This window comes from Equus caballus, chromosome 10, assembly GCF_041296265.1.
Source record: "Equus caballus isolate H_3958 breed thoroughbred chromosome 10, TB-T2T, whole genome shotgun sequence".
Lineage (NCBI taxonomy): Eukaryota > Metazoa > Chordata > Mammalia > Perissodactyla > Equidae > Equus > Equus caballus.
In genome coordinates this window covers 1791665-1805847 of record NC_091693.1, presented here as the reverse complement: position 1 = coordinate 1805847, position 14183 = coordinate 1791665, and the positions used below count along the sequence as shown (strand labels likewise).

General features: G+C 55.7%; 1 long non-coding RNA gene across 1 annotated transcript; it reads right to left on the bottom strand.

The window, feature by feature from the left end:
• Positions 1–8154: 8154 nt before the first annotated feature.
• LOC138915689 (uncharacterized) lies at positions 8155–12173 on the bottom strand. Its single transcript, XR_011421800.1, has 2 exons — positions 11860–12173; positions 8155–10227 (listed from the first exon to the last, which is right to left on the bottom strand). It is a non-coding gene; the product is annotated as an uncharacterized lncRNA (long non-coding RNA).
• Between the last annotated feature and the right edge of the window lie 2010 nt (positions 12174–14183).

Sequence of the window (14183 nt, the reverse complement as noted above, 5' to 3'; positions counted from 1 at the left end):
GCACGTGGGGGTTGGATCCTAACAGTGCATAAGGTCAAATGAGAGCAAAGTCAAAATTTCCCTTAAAATCCCTTGTGAGGCCCAGCCAGCGTCTGGGACAGATCTCCTTTCCTCCCATTAAGGCCCCGATGACGCTGGCGATTGCGTACAGGAGCACGTTGTATGACAAACGCCTTTAAACCCAGGCATCTCTGAGCTCTGTGAGACGCTCACAGTGTGGGAGGCGTGGAGGAAGTGGGACCCACCGGGGAACCTCAGACTCTCAACTGCCGTGCACTCTCACCCCGGAACATGTGCCCACGAAGAGCACGGGCCAGCAGAAGCCACCGCACACTCTGAACTGTCACCTCCATCCCTCTCCACTCCAGTCCTAAAGTGGCCTGTGTCGCGGCTTCCACCGTGCCCCCCACTCTCCAGCTGATTGGAGCTGCGCCTGGGCGCGAGCCAGGAATGGCGGGACCCAGGCACACGGGGTCGGCCCCAGGCCGCAGGAGATGACCCCAGCAGCAGCCGATCTCACCCCAGGCCAGGCCGGTGGGCAGTGGACATGGGGGAGGCTGCAGAGCAGCTGGCCACCCTGGGCGGGAGGCCTCCACGCGGTGGGAGTCAGATGCTCCGTGTGTGACAAAGGGAAACTCCAGTGCGCTTCACGGCAGCGCCTCCTGCTCGGGCCTGCCCTGCGAGAGCCGGCTGCCCCAGCCCAGGGAGCTGCTGCGCTCTGTGTGCGTGCTCCCCAACGGGAAAGATTACCTCGCATTTTATTTACATTTTCTGATGATGAAACTGGTTTTCAAAATGCCCCTCGCCGTAGCGCGCGCGGCTGCGGTACAGCGCGTGCACAGTCGGGGCGGATGGGGGCCCCACTTCACCTCATCTCTCCTTTCCGCTTAAATATTATGCCACATCCTGATTAATACCAGACCAATAAAATCATCTCCACAATCTGGTTAGAGGCTTTTGTCTTCCCAGATGGCCTGCAATGTTAATGTGTGACAATTTCAACAATGAACTAGGACTGTTTTATGGAACCAACATTTGTTCCACTGCTTTTTTTTTAGACTCAGAATTTTGACACAGATGGTACAAATTACTCAAAAAACAGAAATGTTCATTTAGAAGGCTTAAATATGTGGTTTTACTCAGGCCATCAGAATATTTTACATTCGCAATTCAGTAAATTTACTAACAACCCTGCTATAATTAAGGTCTGCAAAAAAAAAAAAAATCCCCTTTCTCCAGCTTTTTATATCTATAGAGTTTCATTAAAGCCAGGAAAAAAATATTATTATTTATTCTAGTTGTGCAATGTTCTTATTTCCTCGTGACATACATTGTTCGCCTCTGCTTTCTGTTTCCTCGTGGCTCCTAATTGCTGCTGAGGACAAGGAGGAAGGAGCGTGGCTAGCCTGCCGCCCGAGGGCTCGCCCATCACCCCATGGCTCAGGTTTCAGCTCCAAGTCACTGATCTCCGTTGTTAGAGCCAGGACATCTGCTAGAACCTTCTGCACAAGAAGGTGAGCTTGTCTCCTTGCACCTCCATTTAGCATCTCTGCAAGGGCATACCCCACAGCACAAGGCTTTCCTCAGCTGCAATTAGTTCTTTGTTTCCAAATGGACCAGGTCCGCCTCCCGGTATCAGGAGACAGCAACCCTGTTGTTGCTGCCACCTCGCATCAGAGTGCTTGTTCTGGGACAGGCATGGTGCAAACACTATGCACAGGCATCTCGGCTTAGTCCTCTCAGCTGCGCACCCCACGAGGTACACAGGTCTCCATTTACACCTGGGGAAGCTCAGGCCCAGAGAGGTTACGAGAAGGTCAAGGCCTCACGCCACGATCACCTTAGGAGACCAAGAACACCAATGATTAATGAGAACCACGCAAATCAACACGGTGTTTTCTGAGTGCTTGCTCTGTGCCAGGCGCTGCACAGTCCTTTCCGCATGTTATCTCACTTAACTCTCCTTCTGAAAGTGTGGGGACTGAGCCTGAGAGGGGTTAAGAGGAAGGGCAGTGAAGCTCCCAGGGTTGGAGGTCCGGGAATCCATGAGCAGGTGAGGGGAAGGGTTTATCATGGAGACAGCTGGGGGCGGGAGCGAAACCTGGCTGCCTGCTGGGGCGGGAGGAGGCCAGCGGAAGGGGGGGCTGCGCGCTCTCAAGGTCACCTGGGAGAAGCAGGACCCTGCCCTGCCCGCAGCTCCCCGCACTGGACTCTTCCCCGGCCCTCAGGCTTTCCCCAGTGCTGCCAACCGAGATGGCCGCTGCCCCACATACAAATGAGCGCGTGTGGAAGACCTTGCCATCAGCGACGGGAGCACAGGGTCCTGGTCTGCCCAGCCTTGCCCTTGCCGAGCCCAGGACTCAGAGCCTGGAGAGTGCCACGCACACTGCAGGCACCGACTGCTAAGAAGAACGTATTGCAAAATGGAAGACACAGGTCATGGCTTTTCCCGTGTGACTCAGCCCTCTGAACCTGGAGGGGCTTTCCCGGGCCACTGTGTGGGGACTCGGGCTGGCTGCACGGAACGCTCTGTTCCTGGTGTCTGGGTTGGGGCACTCGGCAAGCGTCACCTGCTGTTGGTCTCGTGATTACAGTTATTCTGTTAGAAGTCTGAAAAGCCCACTAGAGTGATCAAATCTGTGACATTCCTGGTCCCAGGGGAAGGTCTGGACTCCAGAGAAACACCTCAATGGTGTTCCCTCTTCCAAGCCTTGTTTTGGGGGCTCCTGAATGTGCTCAAGTCGATCCTACAAGACCCTCCAGGCGAGCAGACTCATCTTGGTTGCATTTGTTATTTTGTTGAGATTGAGTTCAGGAAAAATGCTTCTCCATCCAAAACCTAAACAGCACGGGGAGTCCTTGTCATTTCTCCCTGCCCTCAACTTGAAGATTTGTCTAAGTGTGTTCCAATAGGACTTTTCCAATAATGGTGATTATAGTAGAAGCAACGTCAGGGTCCGGCTCGCTAGCTTGCCTTACGCACCAAGTAGTACCCAATTCCATTTCTGCATTGCGTCCTGTTGTCCAATTGTGTAACAGATAATTTATTTCAACTTTAGAGTAAAAAAGAAATGAATGCATCAACCGCTGTGGTCCTTTGCAAACCCTCGCAGTGAGCACCACACTTTTCTGTGCGAGCCTTCAATTCATCAGAGCTTTCCACTAGCCCTGCCAACAGAAAGTGCATTCTGAGTTTTTAAATGTTGTTTCCATTAAAATCAATCCGTCCTCACAACTAAGGCAATAGTCTCACCATTTTTGCCGTTATGAGCTAAAGCGCCCTAATATATTGACAGCTGTCCTCAACAGGACGACACGAACGGAGGGGCGGGCCTGAGACTGAATGTCAGCGCCGGGAGCAGGCTCCTTTGCCGAAAGGCACCTCATTTTCATACCCCAGAAGGCATTCAGTACACTTTTTTTTTGCAATGGCAACATACAGTAATCAATGTTTTGCATATTACAATCAATAACACACTTAAATGTTTAAGTTTTGCATTCTTTTGCAATAAATATTGATATGTTACAAACTCTGTAAACTGCTCATTGGACTTTTTGTTTGCACTGTGTGCTGTATCATTCAGCAAATAAGTGAGCTAAATATTGTTTGTTACAAAACAGATGTCAAATAAAATTATGCCATATGTGCTATTAAACACTTTTCTTATTTTTTTTTTTCAGCAAAACCCAAGACTTATTTCAGAAGTGAATGTATTTGGCTTTTCAAGGATTTGAAGCATGAAAGCAACATCTTTGAAATATTTTTAAACCTGCTGGCTTTGTGTAATCCCGTTTTGTGAACTAATTCTGAATCGTATTATAGATTTAAAATTAAAAATATAGATAGATAAATAGAGACACGGATACATAAACGACAATCTAGGGGTTCAAATTAATCCAGTGTTGCAAAAGCGAGGGAAAATAAAGAAAATCCTGTGCAAAAAAATTAAAAATTATAAATAAATACAAACATATAGAGAGAGGAAATTAGAAGAGTTTTTCTCAGGAGCAGAGACCTTGAGCACAGAAGAGAAAACATCCTCAACATTGCCCTGCAGAGTGGTTGAGGCCTGTTGGAGATGTGGGGGCACTCAGGGGGTGTCTTGGTCCAGCTGGCTGAGCCGGGTGCTCTGAGGGCTGGGGGTGGGAGAGGAAGAAGGAGCGGGCGGGGCTCTCGCTAACTCTGAGAGGGGCTTGCAAGGCCAGGAAGGAGCTGGGGGGCGGGTGCAGGGACAGGTCAGCCTGGAGCCATACCGGCCAGCGTCCCCACAGCAAGCCCGCCGAGCCTCCTCCAGCCCAGCCCTGGCAGAAGCGTCTGCACTGGATGGCTGCATCTCTCAGCCTGGGAAGTGTGAAATAGGAAACAGAATGCGCAGGATGCAAGAAACATGTTGCTAAGAGCCACCGAGTGAAACAAAATCTGGAGGCCCCAGCAAACTGGCGTTGGCCCAGGACCCTGACACTGTCACTCACAAATGGAGGCAGGACACGAAAGGCTAAGCTGCCAACCGGGCTGCTGGGACAAACTCAGGGGGCAGTCTTGGCCCCTGGCTGCAACGCTCCTGCGTCTTCAAAGGATGCCCTGGCTTTCCAGCATCCGCCTCCACCTGGAGCCTTAGAGGGGTCTGGCCAGGACACAACCCCCACAAGAGGGCCAAGACCCCTTTCTACCTGGGAGGGCCTGTGGGGACTAAAAGCACCGTGGCACCTTGCTGCCTCCAAACCACCTGGGCCCCTCAGAGACAGCTGTCTCTGCTTCCCGCCCGGCTGGGGTGTCAGCCTGCATCCCTGTGGCGGACTTCTCTTGTGGGCCAGGAGCCATGGGACACCCTCTCACCCAGCCTGCACCAGAGTGGGACACACATGGGCAACCTGAATATATGGAGGAATTGAGGCCTTTGGGGTCACCCTGACCAAAGGAAGACAGTGCCGATGGGCAAATATGTCCCCATTTTGTTCCCCTAGGTGGACAGTGGAGAGCTGGCATGTCACGCACCTCCTCAGAGGGTCCCTCAGGACCAAGCACCAGTGGCCCATACTCAATATGGCATCCCTGTATGGGCTCTGCCTTCTTCCCCACCCCCAGTCTCTGGGCTCCTGTCTGATGACTACCTGTGCACTCAGGCTGTGGCCTCAGGCTCTGCATTCCAAGGGAAACCAGGGTGAGACTCTCCCCATATCCACCCCCTCCCGATTTTGTGCCCTAGTGTTCCTTTGAGTCCTTGCCCTAAGGATAGCATTTGGCAAGGGTCCAGGCCCCAAGCACGTTCTTTTTGGACTTGATTGGTTGGCAGACTTTTTCTGGGACTGATGGATCTGTGTGAAACAGATGGTTTGTTTATTTAACTGATGGCTGCTGTCCTTTTCAGGTCTTCCTAGTCCATTAAAAGCAATGTCCTTCAATTGCTAATAAGTGATGCCCTGCAATAGCAGCCCTGGGAGCAATGATTCCTGAGTCTAGACCCTGCTTGGGGGCCCAGAAGTGACCCCTGAAGGGCCTTGGCAGCCTTGCCTCACAGCATAGACCCTCCAGCCTGGACTCTGGACCATAGCGAAACGTAACACATCTCCTTATATCTCCTTCCTTCCTTCGTTTTTCAGTCACTAGGGCCTTTTTGAGCCGCGTGTGTCCAGCCCCAGGCCAACCTTGAAACTTCCATCTGGAAGATGACAGGCAAGAATACAGATCCCAAGTCACAAGTGACCCAGGTGAATGACAGAGTTTTGTCGTCAAACCTCAGACTCTAGGGCTGGAGTTGCGGGGAGGGCCTGGGAAGAACAAGGAGGCTCTGCTTTCTCCGGGAAGTGGCAGGACCCGACCGTCCCAGGGTGAAGGTCCAGCCAGGCACACGGCAGGCAGGCTAGCCCCGAGGGGCGGACGGTGTGGGGGGTCTCCCGGCCCCAGGGGCATCTCAGGGACCCCATCTGTGAGTCCCCGTCACAGCCAGCACCTCCCATGTGGCACGGAGGGAAGCAGGCTCACCCCGCACCCCTTCCTGGCCCCCTCAGGTGCTCTTTTTGGTCTCCTGTCACTTCCAGGGCTGGGGATGTCGCTCACCTGTACATGGGTCCTGTCTTCCCTACAGGCCTGCAGATTGAGAGTCCAAGGGGCAGCCTGGCATTCGAGTCTCCACACAGCCCACAACCTGGGACCAGGACCCATCCCCATGACATAGGCTCTGCGGGCACAAGGAGATGAGCAGGACCTGTTCCCATGTCACAGAGCTCCACGGGCACAGGGTGGTGGCCAGGACCTGTCCCCATGACACAGAGCTCCATGGGCACAGGGGGGTGAGCAGGACCTGTCCCCATGACACAGAGCTCCATGGGCACAGGGGGGTGAGCAGGACCTGTCCCCATGACACAGAGCTCCGCGAGCACAGGGCAGTGGCCAGGACCTGTCCCCATGACACAGAGCTCCACGAGCACAGGGGGGGTGACCAGGACCTGTCCCCATGACACCGGACAATGGAGGGAACCACTAACACACGCCAGGATAGGGAGGGAAGACTCAGAGTGGAGACGAAGAAGCAGGCCATGGAGGATGAGAAGGACTGGAGAAGGGGCACGCAGAGGGACCAGGGAACAAAAGTATGGGCAAAGTGCCAGCACCCAGGCCCTGTTTGGCTTCACTGGCCACCTGCCGCCCCTGCAGAGCCCGAGAATCACCCCTTCCTGTTCTTGCGCTAATGTGAGAGGGGCTTCTCCCCCTGCTTCCGAATGCACCTCAGCTGAAACGCCAAGCGGAGGAGTGGCGGCTGTGGCCGCAGCCCGGCAGGAGTGGAGGGGATGGCCGGAAGCTGGGGTCCAGAGGACGGAGGAAGCAGAGTCAGAGGACCTGGCGAGCAGCTGTGTGTGGGGTGAGGGAAGGCTAGGTGGCTAGGATGACTCCAGGGCCTGGCCTAGCGCCGTCCCGAGGATGGACAGGGTGCCGGCGGAGCAGGGATGGGTCAGCAGTTGGCTGACTGATCCGTGCTTCTCCTCCCGGTGGGCTCAGAGGAGCTGAGCCTGGGGACGGGAGGTGGAGGCGGGAAACTGGGCCCCGTGGCGTTCTTTCGGTTGAGTTTTGTCTTTTGGGAGTGGACGGGTGAAACAAAAGAAAAAGAGAATTTTGGAGCCTCGCCACTGCTTCGGGAGGCTGACGGAGGGAAGCGGTAAGGAAAGGACCACAAAGGGGGTGGGGTCAGGGTTTGGTTCACCGGAGGCAGCAGGAACGCCGGGGAAGGCGGGCGGGGCGCGCGGGAGCACAGCAAGCCATGGGCAACAGGTGAAAGGAGCCAGCCTGGATGGGAGCTTGGGTTTGTCATTGAACCCCTTCCCACTGATACGCTGTTTTCCCACCTGTGAAATGCCCTGGGATTTGGGCCTTATCTTCACCTTATCTGCTTAGAATATGGAAGAGCATCAAATCGCAACCTTTAAACTAGGGGTTGCAAACCCTGATGCCTATGGGGTCAAGTAGATGACAGAAATGAGAGACAGGGCCAAGATCATGTGCGCCTCTGAGATGATCATTGATGCCTTCAGTGGGAGGGCCTGGGAGACTGCAGGGAGTGGTGGGGACTGTGACAATCTGGACAGTACACACTTCCTTTAAATAGGGCACTTAAACTATAAGCCCAATGTTGTTACATCTTCTGATTTTTTCAAAATAATCTAGAAATCTAAACTTAAAAACAAAACTTAAAAAAAAAACTCCCACCAGGCCAAAAAAAGCTGTGGAAGCCTGCACTGAGCCTATAAGCCACGGATTTGCAACTCGTGCTTTCAATCAAGAGTTCCTGTAAATCTCAGCTCTCCAGCTGGCCCTGTGGATTCAGGCCCTGGGGAGCTGGAGCCCAGTGGACTCACCGTCTGGGAGGATGGAGAGAAACGGGAAACGAGGGGCTTCTCTGGGAGCTAACAAAGAAAGATTTCTGAGGCCAGATCTCAAAATGTTAATCAGATTCAGAGACATAAAACATGACAATTTAATGATGTTTGGTGGAAACTGAAAATTCTTTAAAGTTCTAACTATCCTACACTGAATTCTAATACTTTTTTAATTATTAGATATAAAATGCTTATAATTTTAGGGGGAAATTAGACTTGGTAATTTATATTTCTTGTTTATACAGTACAATTTGCTGATGAAAAAAGTGCTAAACTTATTGATTCATGACCATAATTGTTTAATTATTTATCATTGCAGAATGGTATTAGCATTGCTAATAATGCAGATGTGCACAAAGGCGGAGGACTCAGATGCAGCTTTTGTTTGGGGGCACGGGGCTCAGAAAGGTTGTTTCAGGCCAGAGGGCAGCCTGCCCAGGACGTGAGGTCCCTGAGCCATGCCCGCCCCCATGAGAACGACCACAGAAGAATTCTCCATCTTAGTAGCAACAGAACTGTGGGGCCACACACTGGTCCCGCCTCTCTGAACTCAGAGCTTGGGCTTGGAGACCAATTCTTGGCCACTGTGAGGGCTCTCCATTCTGCCCACAGCCCAGTGGGTCCTCTTCCACTCACCCTGCACAGCCCAGCCGACCTCCAGAGGGTCCGAGAGAGCTCCATGAGAGCCAGGAGCATGGGACTGGAAGGGGTCAACAGAAGGTTCTAGCATCCTCCAGAATTGGTCATTGGCTACACATCCACGTTCTTCACCGTCACCTAAATCCAGCGGGGGAACAAATCCTAAGGAAAGTCAAAGGCGATGCGAGACCTCAACCCCCAGACCTACTCTCAGAACCAGCATATCGTCTGCTTATTTCACAGGTGGGGAAACAGCCTTAGAGAGAGGGCACAGATGCTCTGAGTAATCGTCGTCTGTAGCTTTCTGCAGTCAAGTGGAGACGTCAAGGGGGCATGGACTATGAGTCAGGACAGAGAGTGGCCTGGAGACACATTAGGGAGTCGTCGGCACAGAAGTGCTGGGTAGATTGAATTATTGGCCCCGGTGCCTCACTCTCCACGATAGAATCATTCGTCTACCTCTGTGCCACTGCTCACTGTGGGTCAAGCACGCTCCCTGGCCCCCGACCTCGAGGTCAACCCCAAGTCCACACAGTGGAAGTGGGAGCTTGAAGTGCTCGTGCGCAGTTGGTCTCGCTGACTCGAACTTCGCCATTCACCGTGAGACGATGACGCCTGTGTGACTGGGCCCCAGAACGAGGCACGTGGAGCTGAGCTGCTCCAGCCAGCCGCAGATGCACAGACGGGAAACGCACGCTCACCGCGCTCTAACGCCGGTTTCCTGTGCTCATCGCATGGCTCTAGCCACCTGACAAGGGCAACTTTGAAGCTGTGGGATAGGAAGATCACCCGTGGAGAAGGAGGGGAGGAGAAGAAGGCCAAGGAGCCACCCTGCCAGACTCCGCTGTGGGGTAGAGGAGTGGGAGCCACCCAAGAACCACTGGGCAGACAGACAGAAGGAAACGCAACTGCAGGTCGTGGAGGCCAAGAAAGACACATATTTCCAACAGGAGACAGGCACACCGCACGTTGCAAAGGTGTCAACTAAGATGAGGGCAGAAAAGCCTACAGGATCTGTGTGCATCGAGATCAGCGGTGGTGGCAGCCTGACACGGCAGGGAAGGCACTGATGAAGGACGGGCTGCAGGAGCAACCGGTGACCACACAACCGGTCCAGGGCGCTCTGACACCCAACAGCAGAGGACGGACGAAAGAGCTGAGAAATGCTAAGATGTCCTGGTCAGGTGGCCCAGCAGTCACGGGCAGGGCAGACGTGATAATCTCTTTGTGGCAGACAAGCAACTGAAGGACAAAGAGGACAAAGCCAGGCTGTAGTCCGCACCCGGACGCGGGGGAGGGGCAGGTGACCACACAGAGTGCCAGCTGGGTCAGCGAAGGAGGCTCGTGGCCCTGGGCTCCTGGCCCCTCTCCTGGCACGCCCAAGCTGGGGAGGGATGTTCTGTTTGTGCGGGTCTCTGACGCGCCCCCTGGGGTCATCTCGCCTCGCATCCAGCCGCAGGTCCCTCGAGGGCTGGCTCTGCCACTGGTCCTCCTGGGAGTTTGAGCAGGGGATGGAAGGAATGCTGGCCGCCCTGACTGCCAGTGGGGCCTGGATTTAAAACCCTGAGAACCAGCTGTGGCCCCAGAATCCACTGCCACAGAGAACGGATTCATGTGAGGCATCCCCTGATTGTCAAGGTTCTAGCGGGAGAACTCCTCATTTGGCCTGAAGCCGCCTCCCAAGGTGTGTGAGAGAAGTCCATGTCTCAGAGTGAACTGTTGAAAAAGCACAAATGTAAGCGACACACTGAATTTTTGTTGCTCGTTTTGAGGGTCTGAAGGGTTCTGTTGGGTCTGCTCCGGAAGGACGGGAGCATCTCTTCTCCTTTCCCCACACCGAAAAAAGGCAAGATGACCCCTCCAGCTCTGGTGTTTCAGAGCCACTGAAGGGACCAGCTGAGACCTCCACGGGGCACAGAGAGGGGATGGTGCAGTGCTGGGAGCTGCAAATGCAGACCAACACGGCCCACCCAGCCCACCCGCCCTGCCCGAGGGGCAGAAGCTTAACCTCCACAGGCCTGAGAAATGGACACCATTTAGCCAAATGGCGGCAGGAACAGTCAACACCCTGGGCCTACGAGCCCCTGGTTTTCCAGCACCTGACAGCGCTGACTCTGTACCTGGTCTGTGACAAGCAAGAAGGGGCCCAGCAAAAGCGAGGCAGTCTCCCTGGAGCTGGAGTCCAGAGACCCTGTCTGACTCGAAGGAAGTAGAGGTGACCGTCTACCCCCTCCAGAAGTCACCGGGCAAATCTGTGCCCAAACACGAGTCCCAGGGGGTGGGTGTCTCCCCACATGTGGCTCCGAGAGGCAGGCAGGCAGGTGGGTGGCAGGGGTGCCCCACCCCACCGTGGGCGCCTTGTTCTCGCTCCAGGGATCCCTCTCTGTGGTCCCTGCTGCTCCCTCAACCTTTCTTTCCCTCTCTCTCTCTCTCCCTCTCTCTCTCTCTCTCCCTGTCCCCCTCTCTCTCAGGCTGGTTCCCACCCTCTAGAGGCGGCAACCCCCCATCCATCGAGCTAGCTGGGAGCCCCAGCTTCCCTGGCAGTAGCGTCAGTCCCCGGCCCATGCGTTTCCAACAGCTTTGTGGCTTGGTTTTGGCCAAAACTTTCGTTTCCCTCAACAAAATGTATTTGTCTCTGACACCACATGCTTCATGTTTCCACAGCGTGTGCCCTATGTTTCCCGGATGCTCACTGAGGCTGTGTGTGTGCTGGAATTGGAGCCGGCACCTGGGGCTCAAACCCAGTGTGCCGTTCCTGGGCTCAGTTTCCTCATCTGTGAGTGGGGTCGTAATTCCCACCACACGCACTGTCGAGAGGATTTGACAGGATACGATGTGGAGCGTACCGGGGCAGAGGGAGCATTCCAGAAACCCCCGTAAAGAGCAAACACCCACAGAGGCCCCTGGGAGGAAACAGTGGCCCAGGTGCCAGGCCAGCCCCGCCACGGGGCCCGTAATGGTCCCTGGGAAAGGCCTCCTCTCGGGCCTCAGTTTCCCTCTATGAAGAAAACAGGAGTCGGACCCAACGATTTCTAGAGGCCCTCCCAATTTGAAGTAATGTAGCTCGCCCCTATTAAGCACGTAAGTGTCGCCAGGCATATTTCTAGACACACTGCCCACCCATACCCCTCAGCACTCCGTCCCCAGTGCCGGCGCCGTCCTGTCTTCCTCCCGCCAGCGCCTGCGGCCGGCCCTGGACGGCACCCACAGGGGAATGGTCCCGCGCTGCACGCCACTCCCCAGGACCTGAGGTTCATGGCCTCTGACCCCTTCACCCATTTTGCCCACTCCCCACCCCCCACCCCCTTCGTCACACACGAGAACAGAGATGTACTCAAAGTGACTTACAAGCTGATCCTAAGCAGCTACAGGCAGGAGTTTTTCTCACAGTGCACTTCATGTGGCACGGTCCTCAAGTGCCAGCGCTAGCACAGCAGAGCAGGCCTCGGCCAGCGAGGGAGGGACAGCTGGAGAGCTGTCGCCGCCAGCCCTGAGCTCAGCCGTCCTGGGGTAAGCTGCTCCCAGCACACTCAGAGGCCACCTCTCCCCGGCCTCACGGCCCTGCTGCCCCTTGCGCCCTCCCAGGTGGCCGCCTGCGTGCAGGTCCTTCCTCGGAGCTGGCCTCTGCAGAGCCCACACCCAGACAGCACTCTGCACACGCTGTCTCCTGACGCCCACACGCCCTGTAGGCAGGCGCTGGCCCCACAGCCAATCTGCAGACCGCAACCCGGCTCCGTGCCAAAAGCACCTTCCCCAGGCTGACAGCGTTCCCGGGGCACCTGCCTCTGCACCCCACCGGAGCCCGAGCTTGGGCCTCCCACCCACCGAGCTGACGGTGAGGGATTTGCCTCCAGGCCTCCCTCCTGAGTGGGTGCTTGTCTCTGATGCCAGCGAGATTCAGGCAGGCTTTCACAGGGTCATCTGCTCTGTGCCTCCAGGAGCAGGGGCCGGGGGCAGCCCTCCCTCAGCCCAGCGTGCAGTCTGTGCCCTGTGTGGCCACGCAGGGAAAGCAGGTGTGCACAGAGAAGGGCCTTGCAGAAGCTCAGTCTGTGTCAGGATTTGCTGCATGAGGCCTGAAGGAGCTGGGCGCGGGGGGGCGGGGGGGCCCTTCTTATCCAGCTCTGAGCTTGTTTCTTTGGACCTGGGCGCCACACCACCCTGTATGGTGTGCGTTTCCAAGGATGAGGATCAAGCAGACTCGGGCTCAGAGGACCTAAGCCAACGAGCCTTATGACTCTGGGTCACTCACTCCTCCTCTCTGAGCCTTAACTTCTTTTTCAGCCAAGTGGGGCTCCCCTCTGCATTGCCTGACTTGCAAGGAGACTGAGGAGGAACCAGGGGCCCAGTGTGAAGAGGGAAGCACTCAGTAGACCAGAAAGTACAGGCTTTTGCAGGGGGAGGGGACTGGTCTTGGATAAGGAGCATCTTCTCAGGCCACTGTGCTCCCCGCTCAGAGGGGCTGGACCCTGCACAAGTCTGCCCAGCTGGGCTGTGCCTGGTGACCGGCCCAGGCTGGAGGGGCCTCTCTTGTGTGGACGCCCACTCTAGCCTGTCCTGAGTCCAGGAGCCCAGTGGGCCAGAGGCAGTTGACTAAGTGAATTCACTCACTCATTCTGCTTCCCAGACCCCCAGCACGCTGTGCTGCAGTGCAGAAAGGCTCCCGATGTTCTGGTGTTAGCCCACACAGCATCTCCACCTCCGCAATGGAAGGGAGGGTCCAAGACCCTCAGCAGTCAGAGGACAGGGCCATGGCGTGGACCACAGCGGGCCCAGCCTGAGGTGGGAGCAGGGAGGCAGTGGGAGTAGCACCACTGAAGCGGCCCCTGGCCTCCGGGTGCACCCTTGTGGACAGACAGGTGAGCAGGCAGCCAGAAGGTGAGCTGCAGGGTGGAGGTGGTGGGGCATCCTGGGAAATTAAGGAGGGTCAGGAGGAGGTGACGTCTCAGTTAGGACCGAGCATTAGCGGGAATTAGCCAGGCTAAGAGGAGGAGAGAGTGCTCCAGGCAGAAAGTGGCGTGAGGGCCTGAACTCATCGCGGGTGGCCAGAGTGACCGGGAGAGGGGCCTGGACTGTGGGCAGGGCAGAGGCTGGAGAGGGCAGGAGGGAGCAGGCCACACATAGACTGGGCAAGGAGCTGAGGGGAGGACAGTGCTGAAGGGCTGAAGGCAGGAAGGTGACAAGATCAGATCCCAGAGCGCCACGCAGGGAGTGGGAGAGGAGGCAGTAGAAAGCCCCGTTGCTGGCGTCCCAGCAGGAGTGGCGGGGCCAGGACCCCACACACACAGAGACACAGGCCACCCCTCCGCACACAGACATGCACTCAGGTGTGTGCACACACTCAGCCATCAGGGTGCACACAGCGGGCACGCACACATCCGCTCATATAGGCTTGTGTGCACAAGCCTGCACGCACAGATATACACACGTCCGTGCTCACACACACACATGTGATAATATCAGATAACCTTGACCAAGTGCTCCTGTCACAAGGGACCATTCCAAATGGTCTCCAAATCTTCACCCCTTTCACAGCAAACACCCCTGTGAGGTAGGGGCCATCACTGTCCCCATTTCACAGGGAGTAAGTCGAGTCTGGCTGGGAGGCTCCTGCCATCTGCCACGGGGACTAGAGCTCATTCCTGCTTTGGGAGGAGAAGACAGAAAAGGAAGAT